The sequence below is a fragment of the Vicia villosa genome, linkage group LG3 (genome assembly GCF_029867415.1).
Source record: "Vicia villosa cultivar HV-30 ecotype Madison, WI linkage group LG3, Vvil1.0, whole genome shotgun sequence".
NCBI classification, from domain to species: Eukaryota; Viridiplantae; Streptophyta; class Magnoliopsida; order Fabales; family Fabaceae; genus Vicia; species Vicia villosa.
In genome coordinates, this window is record NC_081182.1 from 171177211 (window position 1) to 171186234 (window position 9024).

The 9024-nt window shown below is 36.4% G+C and overlaps 1 pseudogene; it reads right to left on the reverse strand.

Annotated features, from left to right (window-relative positions):
* Window positions 1–6507: 6507 nt before the first annotated feature.
* On the reverse strand, window positions 6508–7811 carry LOC131659379 (F-box/LRR-repeat protein At4g14103-like; annotated as a pseudogene).
* Between the last annotated feature and the right edge of the window lie 1213 nt (window positions 7812–9024).

Consider the following 9024-nt stretch of genomic DNA (forward strand, 5'->3'; position numbering starts at 1 on the left):
ATCATTTGGCCATCTTTCACTAGTAAATCAAATATTTCGTCACACTTAGTGACATCGAATGTGTAGGTTTTCTTAGGAAATCTATCGTTCTTATCGTTTTCTATTGGATTTTTTCCATTTGTAGGATTGAGTAATTTGCAAGCATAAGGCGGCGCTTCTTTCAGTTCGGCTAGGTCTGTTTCGACCTCTTCTACGCCGTATGAGTCATTGAAAGATTCGTCATCAGCGTCTTCCGCTTCGACATACGCTACCCTTTCTTTTTTATAGCCCTTGTTTGCTCAGGCTTTTTCTGCTTTTAAGCGTTCGAGTTGTCGAACCCTGTCTGCTAACTGAGCCATGTCCCTAAGGTATTGAGTATCTAGTTTCTTTCTAATTGAATAATCCAAGCCACCAGCAGCCATTTCGACCAGTTCATGCTCTGGAACTGTTGTGAAACACCTTGATTTCAACAATCGGAACCTATTTAGGTAATCATCTATTGGTTCTGTAAACTTCCTCTTGATGCTGGCCAATTCTTTCAAACTTATCTTAGTTTGGCCCATATAAAACTGTTCATGGAACAACCTTTCCAAGTGTGTCCAAGCATCTATCGAATTTGGGGGTAAAGTAGTGAACCAAATAAAAGCATTTTTTGTTAGCGAACTAGGGAAATATTTGATCCTTAAATCTTCGTTCCCTGCTAAATCTCCTGCTTCTGTCAGGTATCTGGCAATATGTTCCACAGTTGAATCGCTAGTTTCACCTGAAAACTTTGTGAACTTGGGTACTTTGGTACCCCTAGGCAACTCTATTTGCATGATATAATCTGCTATGGGGGATATATAATTTGGACGTCGAAGTCCAGTACTAAGGTCGTTATTCGCCATAACTCTTTCTATCATGGCAGTTAAGTTATTTTCTGTAGCCAGATTATCTCTTCTGACTCTCTGAATGATTTCATCTGGATGTTCGTTCCTACCCACTATCCTTAATCTGGGCCTAACTTCCTCCGTTTCTTGCTGGACGGGAAAAGTTCTCTGATTCGAAGACTCTAAATTTATTACTCGGTTCCCTTCGATTGCTGTTGTTCTTTGTGGGGTAACTACGTTATTAGTGGCTGTCCTATATGAAGGGACCGCATTTTGGACACGTTCTATAATGGGATCTTCTTCTTGATGCAAGGGTTGTTTGTCCTTTTGTTTAGGTGGTGGAACTCCCATGAAATCTGCCATTCGATTCATTTGAGATGATATCTTTTGGAAAGTTTCCACATTCTCTCGATTCGTATTAGCAATATTTGTTGCTAATGGATTCAAGATTGAAGCCAATTCCTTGGCCAAGACCCCCAGCATATCATGGTTGCTAGCATCCATTTCTTGTCGGAATGCTGCCTGGTTACTTGTGGAAAAATTGGGCATTTGGGTAGAGAAGCCAGTATTTTGAGTGCTTCGACCCATTGAACCAACGTTCGGCGAAAACGCCGTTGTGTTAGTTGTAGTGTATGTAGGTCCTGCCCCTCGTGTGCCTGTTCCGTATGGATATGGCATTTCGTATGGACTGTTCTGTCTCCATTCGAACGTGGAGTTCGACCCTGGGTTAAATAAATTATTTGCAGCATTTGTCGAGGAAAGCGGTATCTCGTTTGCGCTTGTGGATGGGGGCACGGTAGTCGATACTGAAACTGGAATAGTCCCTGATGTTCTTGTATTATTTTCAGGCATAGCCTGTGATCCAGTAGAACCCGATATATCTCGCTCTCCTTGAGTAGAAGTCGAAACATGCGCAGAATTTGCCGCCGCTGCTCCTGACCCTTGTAGGGGGATCTTGATCTCCCCCTGCACTGGCCGTAACGACCATTCTCTTGTTGGACCTTCGCTTGGGAATCGGTTGTGCACTGTTGGTTAATTTACTGTTCCTAAGGTTCATACAAGGTCTTGATATTTTCTAGACAAAATAAAACAATTGATTAATAACAATCTGCTTGACACTGTCCCACTGGGCGTGCCAATTTGTTTACGGTGATTTCCGGTAAACAACCGCTAGTCTTCCAAACTATAATAAATATGATTTGGTTACTCGCAGGATCGACTAGATTGATCCTAGGACATAGTCAAAGAGGTTGTTATTCATGATGATTTGAACCATGTTTGTAAATGATTTGTCTTGAAAATAAGCAATACTTAATCGAAACAATAAATATTAGCAATCACTTTGTTATACGTATGAATATAACTTTAGCGAAAAAAGTAAGTTTCGAACAAAATGCATAAAACGAAGAAAACTATAAATGTGCAAGAAAGTTAAAGTGCACAAATGTTAAATACTTTGAAGATAAATAACATGAAGTTAAAGAATGCAGGAATGTAAATAGCAGAAAGTAAATGAAATGCAGTAATATCGAAAGATACTAAAATAAAGGAAAATACACTTGTATTGAAATGGGGTTGGTGTCATACGTACATTTCTCAACGAACTCTTTCTCTTAACACTTGATACTTGAGCAATATGTGAGTGATTTGTACAAAATGAACACCCTGAATCCTAACATTAGAACCCTTATTTATACTACTTTCGACCTTAACGGTCCTACGCTAATCTAATGCCACGTTTCTCATGAGAATCCTCGGAACGCCATCTGTCTTTGGGTAGTTATATAAACTACTTCGAATTTCAAATCCTCCCGCCTGAATCCTCCTTCGACGCGTGGCAATGTATTGACAAATACCACAAAAAATACGATAAGCCTCAGTACTTAACATATTTCGTAAAATGCTTAAGTCTCGAAGATATGTTTATTCTTACTAGCATCAGCACTCAATATCTTCGTTATAACTTAAAAACTTCGTTAGGAGCCATTTTTATCTTCAAAGATGGTCATCAGTAACCATCCTCCTAAGAGTCTTCAACCTTCGAAGGATTATATTTGCAAACGAAATCTTCAGCTAACAGTGTGATTCTCGATCAATAAGCGAAAGGTTGAAGATGAGAAGAAGCTGAGTCTATATTTCACGTTTCTTGTTATTTTTGCTTGAGAATGATCACTTGAGTATTTATACCACATACAATGCATAGATCAAAATGAACACAGCAGAAAACCAGAATTATTAGCGACAGGTCGACCTGCTCTCTACATAGGTCAACCTATGTAATGCTTTGCACCTGAAAAATGAGCCAAGTGTGACACTTGCGTCGACCTAAAGGGTCGGCGCGCGCATTCCCGTGGATTCCCCAAAAGTCCATGCGTCGACCTAATGAATTAATGCGTCGACGCATTCCATTCTTGCACTTGAGCAGCCAAACTTTGATGCGTCGACCTGAAGGGTCGGTGTGCGCATTCCCTTAAATTTCTCAAAAACCAATGCGTCGACCTAAGAAGGTGATGCGTCGACGCATTCATCCTTCACCTGACTTTCTTCACAAAGGGCTTGCAATAGGTCGACCTATGATGCGTGTGAGTCGACCTATTGGTGTTTTGTGTCCAAAAATGCTTGTCTTGGTTGCATGTGCTTGATTTTTATGTTTCCACTTAAGTTACGGTTGATTCACAATATTTTGACAGCATGAAAACAATACCTTGCGCTCACATTTATCACCTGTAGAGATGTCTGGGAAGTGTGGTTGGGCCTAACTCAACCCTAGAAAACCGGCTTGTAGGGTGAGGATTGCCCCCACTTATAAGGACATGTTAAGGCCATATATTGTCCAATGTGGGACTCTTAACACACCCCCTCACGCCCAAGAAGTGTGGTTGGGCCTAACTCAACCCTACAAAACCGGCTTGTAGGGTGAGGATTGCTCCCACTTATAAGGACATGTTCAGGCCATATATTGTCCGATGTGGGAGTCTTAACATGGGGAGCCTACCTTTTGAACATTATTTAATGTGAATAAGTCTTAGGAATATAAATATTATGACTAATGAGAACCATAAGGAGGAATCGAGGATATCGGTTCAGTATCCTAGTAATGTGTTGGTAAGGCATAAGTGGGTAAATCATGGCATGACATTGGATAATTTCCTTGGATACATGGCCTCGGATGTAGACCCCCATCAGAGTATTACTTGATGTGTGCAATGATACTCCACCATATCTAAAGGATTTGTGTGTTATAATTGAGAATGAGGAATTTCAAAAGTTAAGCATGTAAATCAAATTATGTACGTGTTAAGACGTGAGATTAAATTATTTTCCCGGGATAGAGTAAGATGATCCAGATGAATGATTTGGTCAGGGAATGTAATGTTATCTCTAGACGAGTAATCAAGTGGTGTGCATCTGTGAATATTATCGAAAACTCACAGTTGCATTGCATCCTCGATTAGTTAAGGTTCATTGATGGTGCATAAGGTGAAAGGTTTGGATATTAGGGACACCCTAGCGGTTATATGGTTGGCAACGGTGTGGGGCGTTTGGTTATCTAGAAACGCTATCATTTTCAAGCGGGATACATTTAGTTTTAACGAATGTTGGGGGGGGTGGTTTCTAACTCGTGGAATTGGCTTTGTTCCTATTATAGGACAAAGTCTTGTTGTAATTTCTTTTCTTGGAATATTCTTCCGCTTTCTTGTTTTGAGCGGTAGAAGTTTTCCGTTGTGTATCATCGGGTGAGCACCCCTTATGCTCTTTAGTAATACCATTGCCTATTCAAAAAAAAAATTGATGGTATTACTACATCATTTGGTTGGAATTTCATGCCAGTTGAAGCGGAAAATGGGTCAGAACCTATAAAGTGTTTGACATGGAATATAGCAGCAAGAACGGGGTATTTTTTTGGACTAAATTGGATTAAGAGCAACCAGTACATGATATTTCTGAAGGTTCCATGTTCTCATGGTCGTAGTCGCGTGGCTCTTACGTATCCATCTTTTGACAAGTGTTGGTTAGATTCTCCACCTTTCATTGTGTCAATGAGGAGTTGTTCTACCTATGAAAGTTAGAGTGATGAATGTAAGAGCACGATACAGTTTTGATGGAGAATAAAAAAGGTAACCACTTGTACGACTGAAGTGAGGAAATCCCGTACAAGTGCATGATATGATACCTTGTTGGAGTAGTGCGCAGAAAGTGAATCAATTGTTTACGTTTGTAGTATATAGTATCAAGTCAAGTGAGGTTGATAAGGTTATCAATATGTTGAATATAAACTTGTAGAATTGTTGAAGAATTTATAAGAAAAACAATATGTTATCTCACGAAGTTTTGAGAGTGTTGGCTATCCAATCAGAATAAGGTGTTGTGGTTATGAATCTTGGTTAACTCGATGCAAGAAAGGGAAGTCGTGGATTCTAGAGGAATTTGTGACCAAGTAGTTTATAGCGGTCTGTTAGAAGAGTTTAGTGTGAAAAAGGTTAGAAGTTAATCAAGGATTAGAAATGAGAGTACAGTAAAGATCAAGAAGCTGCGACAATTCACGAAAGGAGGAAATCTATCAATGAAGAGAAGTTGAAAGTTTAAGTAGGTACGAAGACTGAACTGAAGTAAGTCAAGTGTTGGCATGAGATGGTAATGCAATAAGTGTTTCTTTCTTGAATGGAAGAAATTCACCTATGCAGCGAATATGTAATGCATCTAAACTCATAGTTTTGTAACAAATATATGATACTCAAATCCATGCAACCACAAATTAAATTAAGAAGGATCAAACGCGTGAACACAAAAAACCATTTAAATATATAAATCCCTGAAAGATTTCTCCCTTACACGTGTTCCTGTTAAATGCAAAAAAAAAAAAAAAAAAAACTATATAAAACATGGTATTTAGCTAGATGAAAGATTTCTCTCTTATGAGTGTACTTTGTTATAAGGACTCTAACTAATCCCACTCGGTTGGCAAAACGTCTGTATCTTTGATTCCTCCAGATTTTTGTCCATCGTGCTCTTTCTGCAAAACCCGGCATCAAAACTTAGAGGCATTATGTTGCGCTTGAAACAAAAAATAAAAGCTTGTACCAATGAAAAGAAAATAAGAAGCTAAGATTCCAAATTCGTCAACTTAACATGCTATCAAACATGTATGAGAGATAAAATATGTAAGTGAAATTAATCAAAATAAAAGAGTTTTTAGTTTAGGGGTCACTGTTTTGGATATTTATCATAATTCATTTAAAAATCTTCAAGTATGATAACAGTGAGAATAATAACGTAGACCCCAAAAAGTGGTATATGTAATATGTGGCTTTCAAATGCATAAACAGATTAACTAAATGTTTCTAAATTCTATAATTCATGTAACTTGTAAAAATGGTACTGGCAATGAGTGAAGCTTTGTTAAAGTCTGGAAGGCCAATATTCCTCTCCTTGTCTGAATGGTGAGTCATATTGTAATAATATTCATAAAAGGTAGTGCTTTTAAAGACTTCATTTTCTTATACTTGCATTATTCTTTCATTTCTTCATTGCACATGAGAAACTTATCATATTATTCCCATAGTATTTAAATTTATACTAGATTTCTCTCCTATATTAAGGGAAGTCAAGAAAAATAATACTTATAGTAACCAATATAGAAACTAATCGGTGGAGATAATCTAAGACACTCTAAGATGAGAAACAAATCCTATGAAATAAGCTAACAGTCATCCTATGGAATATGAGTAGTTCATAGAAAGAAACAGTAAATGCACATTTAGTATTTACCTTAATTAATGTATGATATCGTCCTCTCTGCTGAAGGTGCATTTTGAAGCAAAAAGTTTACTATTTCATCTGATAATATAGGAGGGTTGTGCTTGTGCGCTTTTACTTTGAATGACTTCAAGTTATACAAAGAAGAGAACTCAAGTTTCAATAAATCAGGTACATTGGAGAGAACCTAAACAATGAGTGGTGACATAAAAAAATAAAGCAAAATAATAAAAATAGTGAAAACTAAAATAAAACTGGTAAAATATGCTTAAACCAAACATGGCCTAAAGTACCTGAAGAGTAGTTAAAGAGACCGTCAATGATTCAATATTAGAAAGTTCAACCAGCCAGTTGAGTAGAACCAAAGGAGTATCATTTAAAATTAACCACATGTCTACCTACATGAATATTTACATGTTTGATAGAAGAGAGATTGGTATTGCTCCTACTAAGTTTGTGAACAGGGGTGCCCTCAAAATCAAAGGTACTAAGACTTGGAGTATTAGATAACTCAATTTCGTGACGGATATAATATGACGATTTGATAGTTAAATTGACCAGTGTGGGACTTGATATGCAGAGCTTTTGTGCATCCAAAAGTTTACAATGGTCAATGATCAAACTATTTAACCTTTTGAATTTTGAAAAGGGCTCGAAACTGCCATCTTCATCGCTGCCACAAAAGGTAAAATGATGTAATGACAAATTGGTTAATGCAGGAAAATTCAGATAATTTGGATATAATGTTCCCCACCGACCATTTGTATGGCCAACAGACAGGTTTAAAGAAGTTAAAGTTTGACATGAACCAAAACAAGGAGGAAAATGTTCAACATAAGATTCAATATTGATTTGCAATTGTTGGACATTGTGTGAAAGTGCATATTTTAAAATTCTGTTGAGGACGTGAGGCTCGAGGATTCCCTTCCGTTTAAAATCGAGGACGTGCAGAGGTGTTGAGGCATCGCGGAGTGACAAAACTTGAGAGACGAATCCGGTGAAACTCTTGAGATGCTTAAAGTACGAAGAACAGAATGTTAGGGTTGTAAGATGCTTCCAGAGATGTTTCCATCTTGTCGATAGTATACAAGATTGAACTGCGGTTGTAGTTCTCAAGAAGGAGAGTATATGAAGGAGAACACAGTCAGGCAATTCACTGAGCCTGTCTCTATTTTTTTTCTTACGTGTTTGGCTTCTGGTATTCATTGTAGTCAATTGTGCCGCAGTAAAAATTTTGTGCTGGAACTTGTAAGTGATGATGATGAATAAGCAACTGTTAGGGTTTTAAACGACGAACCTGGTGGGATGGGCCAATGACTCTGATCCGGAGATATCTTCGGCATTGATTTATAGGAGTTTCATGCGTCTTTATTACTGCTTCTTGTAGAAGTCTAAAAATAGAAATTAATGTAAATTAATAAAATAAATACTGAATATGTTAACAAATTTATATAGTAATTTAAAATAAAATAATCAAGTATGTTATTAAAATTAATATAAAAATGTATTTACTTTTATTTAAATGGATTTTTTTACAATTTTAATATAAATATGTTATAATTTTTTTCACATTAATTACGTTATTGTTTTTCATTAAATTAACTACACGTTGCTTTAGTTTTTGGTTAGGTTTGATTCCAAATTTCCAAAATAGTCACACTGAGATATGACATCTTCCGCTGATGATTCACTTCCCACCCATCCTTTTGATCTCATTCTAGAAATACTCTCAAGGTTACTGGTGAAGTCGCTTCTCCAATTCCAATGCGTCTGCAAATCTTTGACATCACTAATCTCTGGTCCAAAATTTGCTAAAAAGAACCTTACCCTGTCAAAGACGCGCCTTCTCTAGAGGTGTCAATTTATGGGGCCAATTAATTTAAGCCCCAGCCCCATAATAATGGGGTCTAAAAAAAATTCAAAAATAAAAGGCCCTTAAACACATAGGGCCCAAACTTAAAAGGCCCCAAAATTTAAAAGAGGGCCATTAGGCCCCAAATCAAATAAAATTAAAATTTTAATTTAAAAAATAAAATAATAAAAAATTCAAAAAATAATAACTTTTAAACAAAATAAATATATTAAAAATTAGAAATAAATAAAAAGGTTTTTAAAAAAGTTTTTTTAAAAAAAATTAAAAAATTGCATTAAAGAAATTCTAAAACTAGAAAAACAACTTTTTAGAAAAAACTAAAAAAGTTTTTTCAACAAAAAAAAAATTAAAAAATTCGTTTAAAGTGAAGGAAGAGGATTACAAAGATAAAGCTCACTATTAAAAGTGAAGTGAGAATGCAAACTAATCCATATTAATAATCCATATTGGTACTAGAAATGAGTTTTATCTACTGTGCTAAAAAAAAAAAAACTCTATGGATTACAAAGATAAAACTCACTAATAAAACCCATTAAAACTCATTAA